The following is a 15,293-nucleotide window of genomic DNA, read 5'->3' on the forward strand; positions in this document are numbered from 1 at the left end:
CCAGAGAGAGTACAGCACAGGACAATACAGGACAAGCGAGAGTACAGCGCAGGGCAATACAGGACAAGAGAGAGTACAGTGCAGGACAATACAGGACAACAGATAGTACAGCACAGGACAATACAGGACAAGAGAGAGTACAGCGCGGGACAATACAGGACAACAGATAGTACAGCGCAGGACAATAGAGGACAGGAGAGTGTACAGCGCAGGACAATAGAGGACAATACAGAGTACAGCACAGGACAATACAGTTCCAGAGAAAGTACTGCACAGGACAATACAGGACTAGAGAGAGTACAGCGCAGGACAATACAGTTCCAGAGAAAGTACAGCACAGGACAATACAGGACAAGAGAGAGTACAGCGCAGGATAATACTGGACAAGAGAGAGTACAGCGCAGGACAATACAGTTCCAGAGAGAGTACAGCACAGGACAATACAGGATAAGAGAGAGTACAGCGCAGGACAATACAGTTCCAGAGAGAGTACAGCACAGGACAATACAGGACAAGAGAGAGTACAGCGCAGGACAATACAGGACAAGAGAGAGTACAGCGCAGGACAATACAGTTCCAGAGAGAGTACAGCACTGGACAATACAGGACAACAGATAGTACAGCGCAGGACAATAGAGATCAAGAGAGAGTACAGCGCAGGACAATACAGAACAACAGATAGTACAGCACAGGACAATAGAGGAGAACAGAGTATACAGCACAGGACAATAGAGGACAAGAGAGAGTACAGCGCAGGACAATACAGGACAACAGATAGTACAGCACAGGACAATAGAGGAGAAGAGAGAATACAGCACAGGACAATAGAGGACAAGAGAGAGTACAGCGCAGGACAATACAGGACAACAGATAGTACAGCGCAGGACAATAGTGGTAATAGTGGACAAGAGAGAATACAGCGCATGACAATAGTGGACAAGAGGGAGTACAGCGCAGGACAATACAGGACAAGAGAGTGTACAGCACAGGACAATAGAGGACAAGAGAGAGTACAGCGCAGGACAATACAGGACAAGAGAGTGTACAGCACAGGACAATAGAGGACAAGAGAGAGTACAGCACAGGACAATAGAGGACAAGAGAGAGTACAGCGCAGGATAATACAGGACAACAGATAGTACAGCGCAGGACAATTGAGGACAAGAAAGAGAACAGCGCAGGACAATAGAGGACAAGAGAGAGTACAGCACAGGATAATACAGTTCCAGAGTAAGTACAGCACAGGACAATACAGGATAAGAGAGAGTACAGCGCAGGACAATACAGGGCAAGAGAGAGTACAGCGCAGGACAATACAGGACAAGAGAGAATACAGCGCAGGACAATACAGTACAAGAGAGAGTACAGCACAGGACAATACAGGACAAGAGAGAGTACAGCGCAGGACAATACAGGACAACAGATAGTACAGCACAGGACTATAGCGGACAGCAGATAGTACAGCGCAGGACAATAGAGGACAACAGATAGTACAGCGCAGAACAATAGAGGACAACAGAGACTACAGCGCAGGACAATACAGTACAACTGATAGTACAGCACAGGACAATACAGGACAAGAGAGATTACAGCACAGGACAATACAGGACAACAGATAGTACAGCGCAGGACAATTGAGGACAAGAAAGAGTACAGCACAGGATAATACAGTTCCAGAGTAAGTACAGCACAGGACAATACAGGATAAGAGAGAGTACAGCGCAGGACAATACAGGACAAGAGAGAATACAGCGCAGGACAATACAGTACAAGAGAGAGTACAGCACAGGACAATACAGGACAAGAGAGAGTACAGCGCAGGACAATACAGGACAACAGATAGTACAGCACAGGACTATAGCGGACAGCAGATAGTACAGCGCAGGACAATAGAGGACAACAGAGAGTACAGCGCAGGACAATACAGTACAACTGATAGTACAGCACAATACAATAGATGACAAGAGCGAGTACAGCGCAGGACAATACAGTTCCAGAGAGAGTACAGCACAGGACAATACAGGACAAGAGAGAGTACAGCGCAGGACAATACAGGACAAGAGAGAGTACAGCGCAGGACAATTCAGTTCCAGAGAGAGTACAGCACAGGACAATACAGGACAACAGATAGTACAGCGCAGGACAATAGAGGACAACAGAGAGTACAGCACAGGACAATAGAGGACAACAGATAGTACAGCGCAGGACAATAGAGGACAACAGAGAGTACAGCGCAGGACAATACAGTACAACTGATAGTACAGCACAATACAATAGATGACAAGAGCGAGTACAGCGCAGGACAATACTGTTCCAGAGAGAGTACAGCACAGGACAATACAGGACAAGAGAGAGTACAGCGCAGGACAATACAGGACAAGAGAGAGCAGAGCGCAGGACAATACAGTTCCAGAGAGAGTACAGCACAGGACAATACAGGACAAGCGAGAGTACAGCGCAGGACAATACAGGACAAGAGAGAGTACAGTGCAGGACAATACAGGACAACAGATTATACAGCACAGGACAATACAGGACAAGAGAGAGTACAGCGCAGGACAATACAGGACAAGAGAGAGTACAGTGCAGGACAATACAGGACAACAGATAGTACAGCGCAGGACAATAGAGGACAGGAGAGTGTACAGCGCAGGACAATAGAGGACAATACAGAGTACAGCACAGGACAATACAGGACAAGAGAGAGTACAGCGCAGGATAATACTGGACAAGAGAGAGTACAGCGCAGGACAATACAGTTCCAGAGAGAGTACAGCACAGGACAATACAGGATAAGAGAGAGTACAGCGCAGGACAATACAGTTCCAGAGAGAGTACAGCACAGGACAATACAGGACAAGAGAGAGTACAGCGCAGGACAATACAGGACAAGAGAGAGTACAGCGCAGGACAATACAGTTCCAGAGAGAGTACAGCACTGGACAATACAGGACAACAGATAGTACAGCGCAGGACAATAGAGATCAAGAGAGAGTACAGCGCAGGACAATACAGGACAACAGATAGTACAGCACAGGACAATAGAGGAGAAGAGAGAATACAGCGCATGACAATAGTGGACAAGAGGGAGTACAGCGCAGGACAATACAGGACAAGAGAGTGTACAGCACAGGACAATAGAGGACAAGAGAGAGTACAGCGCAGGACAATACAGGACAAGAGAGTGTACAGCACAGGACAATAGAGGACAAGAGAGAGTACAGCACAGGACAATAGAGGACAAGAGAGAGTACAGCGCAGGATAATACAGGACAACAGATAGTACAGCGCAGGACAATACAGGACAAGAGAAAGTACAGCACAGGACAATACAGGACAAGAGAGAGTACAGCACAGGACAATACAGGACAAGAGAGAGTACAGCGCAGGATAATACTGGACAAGAGAGAGTACAGCGCAGGACAATACAGTTCCAGAGAGAGTACAGCACAGGACAATAGAGGACAAGAGAGAGTACAGCGCAGGACAATAGAGGACAAGAGAGAGTGCAGCGCAGGACAATACAGGACAAGAGAGAGCGCAACGCAGGACAATACAGTTCCAGAGAGAGTACGGCACAGGACAATACAGGACAAGGGAGAGTACAGCACAGGACAATACAGTTCCAGAGAAATTACAACACAGGACAATACAGGACAAGAGAGAGTACAGCGCAGGGCAATACAGGACAAGAGAGAGTACAGCGCAGGACAATATAGGACAAGAGAGAGTACAGCGCATGACAATACAGGACAAGAGAGAGTACAGCACAGGACAATACAGGTCAAGAGAGAGTACAGCGCAGGAGAATACAGGACAACAGATAGTACAGCGCAGTACAATACAGGACAACTGATAGTACAGCGCAGGACAATAGTGGACAAGAGGGAGTACAGCACGGGATAATAGAGGACAAGAGAGAGTACAGCGCAGGACAATACAGGACAAGAGAGAGTACAGCGCAGGACAATAGAGGACAAGAGAGAGTGCAGCGCAGGACAATAGAGGACAAGAGAGAGTACAGTGCAGGACAATAGATGACAAGAGAGAGTACAGCGCAGGATAATACAGGACAACAGATAGTACAGCACAGGACTATAGCGGACAACAGATAGTACAGCGCAGGACAATAGAGGACAACAGAGAGTACAGCGCAGGACAATAGAGGACAACAGATAGTACAGCGCAGGACAATAGAGGACAACAGATAGTACAGCGCAGGACAATAGAGGACAACAGAGAGTACAGCGCAGGACAATACAGTACAACTGATAGTACAGCACAATACAATAGATGACAAGAGCGAGTACAGCGCAGGACAATACAGTTCCAGAGAGAGTACAGCACAGGACAATACAGGACAAGAGAGAGTACAGCGCAGGACAATACAGGACAAGAGAGAGCAGAGCGCAGAACAATACAGTTCCAGAGAGCGTACAGCACAAGACAATACAGGACAAGCGAGAGTACAGCGCAGGACAATACAGGACAAGAGAGAGTACAGTGCAGGACAATACAGGACAACAGATAGTACTGCACAGGACAATACAGGACAAGAGAGAGTACAGCGCAGGACAATACAGGACAACAGATAGTACAGCGCAGGACAATAGAGGACAAGAGAGAGTACAGCGCAGGACAATAGAGGACAAGAGAGAGTACAGCGCAGGACAATACAGAACAATACAGAGTACAGCACAGGACAATACAGTTCCAGAGAAAGTACTGCACAGGACAATACAGGACTAGAGAGAGTACAGCACAGGACAATACAGGACAAGAGAGAGTACAGCGCAGGACAATACTAGACAAGAGAGAGTACAGCGCAGAACAATACAGTTCCAGAGAGAGTACAGCACAGGACAATACAGGATAAGAGAGTGTACAGCGCAGGACAATACAGGACAAGAGAGAGTACACCGCATGACAATACAGGACAAGAGAGAGTACAGCGCAGGACAATACAGTTCCAGAGAGAGTACAGCACAGGACAATACTGGACAAGAGAGAGTACAGCGCAGGACAATACAGGACAAGAGAGAGTACAGCGCAGGACAATTCAGTTCCAGAGAGAGTACAGCACAGGACAATACAGGACAACAGATAGTACAGCGCAGGACAATAGAGGACAACAGAGAGTACAGCACAGGACAATAGAGGACAACAGATAGTACAGCGCAGGACATTAGAGGACAACAGAGAGTACAGCGCAGGACAATACAGTACAACTGATAGTACACCACAATACAATAGATGACAAGAGCGAGTACAGCGCAGGACAATACTGTTCCAGAGAGAGTACAGCACAGGACAATACAGGACAAGAGAGAGTACAGCGCAGGACAATACAGGACAAGAGGGAGCAGAGCGCAGGACAATACAGTTCCAGAGAGAGTACAGCACAGGACAATACAGGACAAGCGAGAGTACAGCGCAGGACAATACAGGACAAGAGAGAGTACAGTGCAGGACAATACAGGACAACAGATAGTACAGCACAGGACAATACAGGACAAGAGAGAGTACAGCGCGGGACAATACAGGACAACAGATAGTACAGCGCAGGACAATAGAGGACAGGAGAGTGTACAGCGCAGGACAATAGAGGACAATACAGAGTACAGCACAGGACAATACAGTTCCAGAGAAAGTACTGCACAGGACAATACAGGACTAGAGAGAGTACAGCGCAGGACAATACAGTTCCAGAGAAAGTACAGCACAGGACAATACAGGACAAGAGAGAGTACAGCGCAGGATAATACTGGACAAGAGAGAGTACAGCGCAGGACAATACAGTTCCAGAGAGAGTACAGCACAGGACAATACAGGATAAGAGAGAGTACAGCGCAGGACAATACAGTTCCAGAGAGAGTACAGCACTGGACAATACAGGACAACAGATAGTACAGCGCAGGACAATAGAGATCAAGAGAGAGTACAGCGCAGGACAATACAGAACAACAGATAGTACAGCACAGGACAATAGAGGAGAACAGAGTATACAGCACAGGACAATAGAGGACAAGAGAGAGTACAGCGCAGGACAATACAGGACAACAGATAGTACAGCACAGGACAATAGAGGAGAAGAGAGAATACAGCACAGGACAATAGAGGACAAGAGAGAGTACAGCGCAGGACAATACAGGACAACAGATAGTACAGCGCAGGACAATAGTGGTAATAGTGGACAAGAGAGAATACAGCGCATGACAATAGTGGGCAAGAGGGAGTACAGCGCAGGACAATACAGGACAAGAGAGTGTACAGCACAGGACAATAGAGGACAAGAGAGAGTACAGCGCAGGACAATACAGGACAAGAGAGTGTACAGCACAGGACAATAGAGGACAAGAGAGAGTACAACACAGGACAATAGAGGACAAGAGAGAGTACAGCGCAGGATAATACAGGACAACAGATAGTACAGCGCAGGACAATTGAGGACAAGAAAGAGAACAGCGCAGGACAATAGAGGACAAGAGAGAGTACAGCGCAGGATAATACAGGACAACAGATAGTACAGCGCAGGACAATACAGGACAAGAGAAAGTACAGCACAGGACAATACAGGACAAGAGAGAGTACAGCACAGGACAATACAGGACAAGAGAGAGTACAGCGCAGGATAATACTGGACAAGAGAGAGTACAGCGCAGGACAATACAGTTCCAGAGAGAGTACAGCACAGGACAATAGAGGACAAGAGAGAGTACAGCGCAGGACAATAGAGGACAAGAGAGAGTGCAGCGCAGGACAATACAGGACAAGAGAGAGCGCAACGCAGGACAATACAGTTCCAGAGAGAGTACGGCACAGGACAATACAGGACAAGGGAGAGTACAGCACAGGACAATACAGTTCCAGAGAAATTACAACACAGGACAATACAGGACAAGAGAGAGTACAGCGCAGGGCAATACAGGACAAGAGAGAGTACAGCGCAGGACAATATAGGACAAGAGAGAGTACAGCGCATGACAATACAGGACAAGAGAGAGTACAGCACAGGACAATACAGGTCAAGAGAGAGTACAGCGCAGGAGAATACAGGACAACAGATAGTACAGCGCAGTACAATACAGGACAACTGATAGTACAGCGCAGGACAATAGTGGACAAGAGGGAGTACAGCACGGGATAATAGAGGACAAGAGAGAGTACAGCGCAGGACAATACAGGACAAGAGAGAGTACAGCGCAGGACAATAGAGGACAAGAGAGAGTGCAGCGCAGGACAATAGAGGACAAGAGAGAGTGCAGCGCAGGACAATACAGGACAAGAGAGAGCGCAACGCAGGACAATACAGTTCCAGAGAGAGTACGGCACAGGACAATACAGGACAAGGGAGAGTACAGCACAGGACAATACAGTTCCAGAGAAATTACAACACAGGACAATACAGGACAAGAGAGAGTACAGCGCAGGGCAATACAGGACAAGAGAGAGTACAGCGCAGGACAATATAGGACAAGAGAGAGTACAGCGCATGACAATACAGGACAAGAGAGAGTACAGCACAGGACAATACAGGTCAAGAGAGAGTACAGCGCAGGAGAATACAGGACAACAGATAGTACAGCGCAGTACAATACAGGACAACTGATAGTACAGCGCAGGACAATAGTGGACAAGAGGGAGTACAGCACGGGATAATAGAGGACAAGAGAGAGTACAGCGCAGGACAATACAGGACAAGAGAGAGTACAGCGCAGGACAATAGAGGACAAGAGAGAGTGCAGCGCAGGACAATAGAGGACAAGAGAGAGTACAGTGCAGGACAATAGATGACAAGAGAGAGTACAGCGCAGGATAATACAGGACAACAGATAGTACAGCACAGGACTATAGCGGACAACAGATAGTACAGCGCAGGACAATAGAGGACAACAGAGAGTACAGCGCAGGACAATAGAGGACAACAGATAGTACAGCGCAGGACAATAGAGGACAACAGATAGTACAGCGCAGGACAATAGAGGACAACAGAGAGTACAGCGCAGGACAATACAGTACAACTGATAGTACAGCACAATACAATAGATGACAAGAGCGAGTACAGCGCAGGACAATACAGTTCCAGAGAGAGTACAGCACAGGACAATACAGGACAAGAGAGAGTACAGCGCAGGACAATACAGGACAAGAGAGAGCAGAGCGCAGAACAATACAGTTCCAGAGAGCGTACAGCACAAGACAATACAGGACAAGCGAGAGTACAGCGCAGGACAATACAGGACAAGAGAGAGTACAGTGCAGGACAATACAGGACAACAGATAGTACTGCACAGGACAATACAGGACAAGAGAGAGTACAGCGCAGGACAATACAGGACAACAGATAGTACAGCGCAGGACAATAGAGGACAAGAGAGAGTACAGCGCAGGACAATAGAGGACAAGAGAGAGTACAGCGCAGGACAATACAGAACAATACAGAGTACAGCACAGGACAATACAGTTCCAGAGAAAGTACTGCACAGGACAATACAGGACTAGAGAGAGTACAGCACAGGACAATACAGGACAAGAGAGAGTACAGCGCAGGACAATACTAGACAAGAGAGAGTACAGCGCAGAACAATACAGTTCCAGAGAGAGTACAGCACAGGACAATACAGGATAAGAGAGTGTACAGCGCAGGACAATACAGGACAAGAGAGAGTACACCGCATGACAATACAGGACAAGAGAGAGTACAGCGCAGGACAATACAGTTCCAGAGAGAGTACAGCACAGGACAATACAGGACAAGAGAGAGTACAGCGCAGGACAATACAGGACAAGAGAGAGTACAGCGCAGGACAATTCAGTTCCAGAGAGAGTACAGCACAGGACAATACAGGACAACAGATAGTACAGCGCAGGACAATAGAGGACAACAGAGAGTACAGCACAGGACAATAGAGGACAACAGATAGTACAGCGCAGGACATTAGAGGACAACAGAGAGTACAGCGCAGGACAATACAGTACAACTGATAGTACAGCACAATACAATAGATGACAAGAGCGAGTACAGCGCAGGACAATACTGTTCCAGAGAGAGTACAGCACAGGACAATACAGGACAAGAGAGAGTACAGCGCAGGACAATACAGGACAAGAGAGAGCAGAGCGCAGGACAATACAGTTCCAGAGAGAGTACAGCACAGGACAATACAGGACAAGCGAGAGTACAGCGCAGGACAATACAGGACAAGAGAGAGTACAGTGCAGGACAATACAGGACAACAGATAGTACAGCACAGGACAATACAGGACAAGAGAGAGTACAGCGCGGGACAATACAGGACAACAGATAGTACAGCGCAGGACAATAGAGGACAGGAGAGTGTACAGCGCAGGACAATAGAGGACAATACAGAGTACAGCACAGGACAATACAGTTCCAGAGAAAGTACTGCACAGGACAATACAGGACTAGAGAGAGTACAGCGCAGGACAATACAGTTCCAGAGAAAGTACAGCACAGGACAATACAGGACAAGAGAGAGTACAGCGCAGGATAATACTGGACAAGAGAGAGTACAGCGCAGGACAATACAGTTCCAGAGAGAGTACAGCACAGGACAATACAGGATAAGAGAGAGTACAGCGCAGGACAATACAGTTCCAGAGAGAGTACAGCACAGGACAATACAGGACAAGAGAGAGTACAGCGCAGGACAATACAGGACAAGAGAGAGTACAGCGCAGGACAATACAGTTCCAGAGAGAGTACAGCACTGGACAATACAGGACAACAGATAGTACAGCGCAGGACAATAGAGATCAAGAGAGAGTACAGCGCAGGACAATACAGAACAACAGATAGTACAGCACAGGACAATAGAGGAGAACAGAGTATACAGCACAGGACAATAGAGGACAAGAGAGAGTACAGCGCAGGACAATACAGGACAACAGATAGTACAGCACAGGACAATAGAGGAGAAGAGAGAATACAGCACAGGACAATAGAGGACAAGAGAGAGTACAGCACAGGACAATACAGGACAACAGATAGTACAGCGCAGGACAATAGTGGTAATAGTGGACAAGAGAGAATACAGCGCATGACAATAGTGGACAAGAGGGAGTACAGCGCAGGACAATACAGGACAAGAGAGTGTACAGCACAGGACAATAGAGGACAAGAGAGAGTACAGCGCAGGACAATACAGGACAAGAGAGTGTACAGCACAGGACAATAGAGGACAAGAGAGAGTACAGCACAGGACAATAGAGGACAAGAGAGAGTACAGCGCAGGATAATACAGGACAACAGATAGTACAGCGCAGGACAATTGAGGACAAGAAAGAGAACAGCGCAGGACAATAGAGGACAAGAGAGAGTACAGCACAGGATAATACAGTTCCAGAGTAAGTACAGCACAGGACAATACAGGATAAGAGAGAGTACAGCGCTGGACAATACAGGGCAAGAGAGAGTACAGCGCAGGACAATACAGGACAAGAGAGAATACAGCGCAGGACAATACAGTACAAGAGAGAGTACAGCACAGGACAATACAGGACAAGAGAGAGTACAGCGCAGGACAATACAGGACAACAGATAGTACAGCACAGGACTATAGCGGACAGCAGATAGTACAGCGCAGGACAATAGAGGACAACAGATAGTACAGCGCAGGACAATAGAGGACAACAGAGACTACAGCGCAGGACAATACAGTACAACTGATAGTACAGCACAGGACAATACAGGACAAGAGAGATTACAGCACAGGACAATACAGGACAACAGATAGTACAGCGCAGGACAATTGAGGACAAGAAAGAGTACAGCGCAGGACAACAGAGGACAAGAGAGAGTACAGCACAGGATAATACAGTTCCAGAGTAAGTACAGCACAGGACAATACAGGATAAGAGAGAGTACAGCGCAGGACAATACAGGGCAAGAGAGAGTACAGCGCAGGACAATACAGGACAAGAGAGAATACAGCGCAGGACAATACAGTACAAGAGAGAGTACAGCACAGGACAATACAGGACAAGAGAGAGTACAGCGCAGGACAATACAGGACAACAGATAGTACAGCACAGGACTATAGCGGACAGCAGATAGTACAGCGCAGGACAATAGAGGACAACAGAGAGTACAGCGCAGGACAATACAGTACAACTGATAGTACAGCACAATACAATAGATGACAAGAGCGAGTACAGCGCAGGACAATACAGTTCCAGAGAGAGTACAGCACAGGACAATACAGGACAAGAGAGAGTACAGCGCAGGACAATACAGGACAAGAGAGAGTACAGCGCAGGACAATTCAGTTCCAGAGAGAGTACAGCACAGGACAATACAGGACAACAGATAGTACAGCGCAGGACAATAGAGGACAACAGAGAGTACAGCACAGGACAATAGAGGACAACAGATAGTACAGCGCAGGACAATAGAGGACAACAGAGAGTACAGCGCAGGACAATACAGTACAACTGATAGTACAGCACAATACAATAGATGACAAGAGCGAGTACAGCGCAGGACAATACTGTTCCAGAGAGAGTACAGCACAGGACAATACAGGACAAGAGAGAGTACAGCGCAGGACAATACAGGACAAGAGAGAGCAGAGCGCAGGACAATACAGTTCCAAAGAGAGTACAGCACAGGACAATACAGGACAAGCGAGAGTACAGCGCAGGACAATACAGGACAAGAGAGAGTACAGTGCAGGACAATACAGGACAACAGATAGTACAGCACAGGACAATACAGGACAAGAGAGAGTACAGCGCGGGACAATACAGGACAACAGATAGTACAGCGCAGGACAATAGAGGACAGGAGAGTGTACAGCGCAGGACAATAGAGGACAAGAGAGAGTACAGCGCAGGACAATACAGGACAACAGATAGTACAGCGCAGGACAATAGTGGTAATAGTGGACAAGAGAGAATACAGCGCATGACAATAGTGGACAAGAGGGAGTACAGCGCAGGACAATACAGGACAAGAGAGTGTACAGCACAGGACAATAGAGGACAAGAGAGAGTACAGCGCAGGACAATACAGGACAAGAGAGTGTACAGCACAGGACAATAGAGGACAAGAGAGAGAACAGCACAGGACAATAGAGGACAAGAGAGAGTACAGCGCAGGATAATACAGGACAACAGATAGTACAGCGCAGGACAATACAGGACAAGAGAGATTACAGCACAGGACAATACAGGACAACAGATAGTACAGCGCAGGACAATTGAGGACAAGAAAGAGTACAGCGCAGGACAACAGAGGACAACAGATAGTACAGCACAGGACTATAGCGGACAGCAGATAGTACAGCGCAGGACAATAGAGGACAACAGATAGTACAGCGCAGGACAATAGAGGACAACAGAGACTACAGCGCAGGACAATGCAGTACAACTGATAGTACAGCACAGGACAATAGAGATCAAGAGAGAGTACAGCGCAGGACAATACAGGACAACAGATAGTACAGCGCAGGACAATAGAGATCAAGAGAGAGTACAGCGCAGGACAATACAGAACAACAGATAGTACAGCACAGGACAATAGAGGAGAACAGAGTATACAGCACAGGACAATAGAGCACAAGAGAGAGTACAGCGCAGGACAATACAGGACAACAGATAGTACAGCACAGGACAATAGAGGAGAAGAGAGAATACAGCACAGGACAATAGAGGACAAGAGAGAGTACAGCGCAGGACAATACAGGACAACAGATAGTACAGCGCAGGACAATAGTGGTAATAGTGGACAAGAGAGAATACAGCGCATGACAATAGTGGACAAGAGGGAGTACAGCGCAGGACAATACAGGACAAGAGAGTGTACAGCACAGGACAATAGAGGACAAGAGAGAGTACAGCGCAGGACAATACAGGACAAGAGAGTGTACAGCACAGGACAATAGAGGACAAGAGAGAGAACAGCACAGGACAATAGAGGACAAGAGAGAGTACAGCGCAGGATAATACAGGACAACAGATAGTACAGCGCAGGACAATACAGGACAAGAGAGATTACAGCACAGGACAATACAGGACAACAGATAGTACAGCGCAGGACAATTGAGGACAAGAAAGAGTACAGCGCAGGACAACAGAGGACAAGAGAGAGTACAGCACAGGATAATACAGTTCCAGAGTAAGTACAGCACAGGACAATACAGGATAAGAGAGAGTACAGCGCAGGACAATACAGGGCAAGAGAGAGTACAGCGCAGGACAATACAGGACAAGAGAGAATACAGCGCAGGACAATACAGTACAAGAGAGAGTACAGCACAGGACAATACAGGACAAGAGAGAGTACAGCGCAGGACAATACAGGACAACAGATAGTACAGCACAGGACTATAGCGGACAGCAGATAGTACAGCGCAGGACAATAGAGGACAACAGATAGTACAGCGCAGGACAATAGAGGACAACAGAGACTACAGCGCAGGACAATACAGTACAACTGATAGTACAGCACAGGACAATAGAGGACAACAGAGAGTACAGTGCAGGACAATACAGTACAACTGATAGTACAGCGCAATACAATAGATGACAAGAGCGTGTACAGCGCAGGACAATACAGTTCCAGAGAGAGTACAGCACAGGACAATACAGGACAAGAGAGAGTACAGCGCAGGACAATACAGGGCAAGAGAGAGTACAGCGCAGGACAATACAGGACAACAGATAGTACAGCGCAGGACAATAGTGGTAATAGTGGACAAGAGAGAATACAGCGCATGACAATAGTGGACAAGAGGGAGTACAGCGCAGGACAATACAGGACAAGAGAGTGTACAGCACAGGACAATAGAGGACAAGAGAGAGTACAGCGCAGGACAATACAGGACAAGAGAGTGTACAGCACAGGACAATAGAGGACAAGAGAGAGTACAGCGCAGGACAATACAGGACAACAGATAGTACAGCACAGGACAATAGAGGAGAAGAGAGAATACAGCACAGGACAATAGAGGACAAGAGAGAGTACAGCGCAGGACAATACAGGACAACAGATAGTACAGCGCAGGACAATAGTGGTAATAGTGGACAAGAGAGAATACAGCGCATGACAATAGTGGACAAGAGGGAGTACAGCGCAGGACAATACAGGACAAGAGAGTGTACAGCACAGGACAATAGAGGACAAGAGAGAGTACAGCGTAGGACAATACAGGACAAGAGAGTGTACAGCACAGGACAATAGAGGACAAGAGAGAGTACAGCACAGGACAATAGAGGACAAGAGAGAGTACAGCGCAGGATAATACAGGACAACAGATAGTACAGCGCAGGACAATACAGGACAAGAGATATTACAGCACAGGACAATACAGGACAACAGATAGTACAGCGCAGGACAATTGAGGACAAGAAAGAGTACAGCGCAGGACAATAGAGGACAAGAGAGAGTACAGCACAGGATAATACAGTTCCAGAGTAAGTACAGCACAGGACAATACAGGATAAGAGAGAGTACAGCGCAGGACAATACAGGGCAAGAGAGAGTACAGCGCAGGACAATACAGGACAAGAGAGAATACAGCGCAGGACAATACAGTACAAGAGAGAGTACAGCACAGGACAATACAGGACAAGAGAGAGTACAGCGCAGGACAATACAGGACAACAGATAGTACAGCACAGGACTATAGTGGACAGCAGATAGTACAGCGCAGGACAATAGAGGACAACAGATAGTACAGCGCAGGACAATAGAGGACAACAGAGACTACAGCGCAGGACAATACAGTACAACTGATAGTACAGCACAGGACAATAGAGATCAAGAGAGAGTACAGCGCAGGACAATACAGGACAACAGATAGTACAGCGCAGGACAATAGAGATCAAGAGAGAGTACAGCGCAGGACAATACAGAACAACAGATAGTACAGCACAGGACAATAGAGGAGAACAGAGTATACAGCACAGGACAATAGAGGACAAGAGAGAGTACAGCGCAGGACAATACAGGACAACAGATAGTACAGCACAGGACAATAGAGGAGAAGAGAGAGTACAGCGCAGGACAATACAGGACAACAGATAGTACAGCACAGGACTATAGCGGACAGCAGATAGTACAGCGCAGGACAATAGAGGACAACAGATAGTACAGCGCAGGACAATAGAGGACAACAGAGACTACAGCGCAGGACAATACAGTACAACTGATAGTACAGCACAGGACAATAGAGGACAACAGAGAGTACAGTGCAGGACAATACAGTACAACTGATAGTACAGCGCAATACAATAGATGACAAGAGCGTGTACAGCGCAGGACAATACAG

The sequence above is a fragment of the Hypanus sabinus genome, chromosome 2 (assembly GCF_030144855.1).
Source record: "Hypanus sabinus isolate sHypSab1 chromosome 2, sHypSab1.hap1, whole genome shotgun sequence".
Classification (NCBI taxonomy): domain Eukaryota; kingdom Metazoa; phylum Chordata; class Chondrichthyes; order Myliobatiformes; family Dasyatidae; genus Hypanus; species Hypanus sabinus.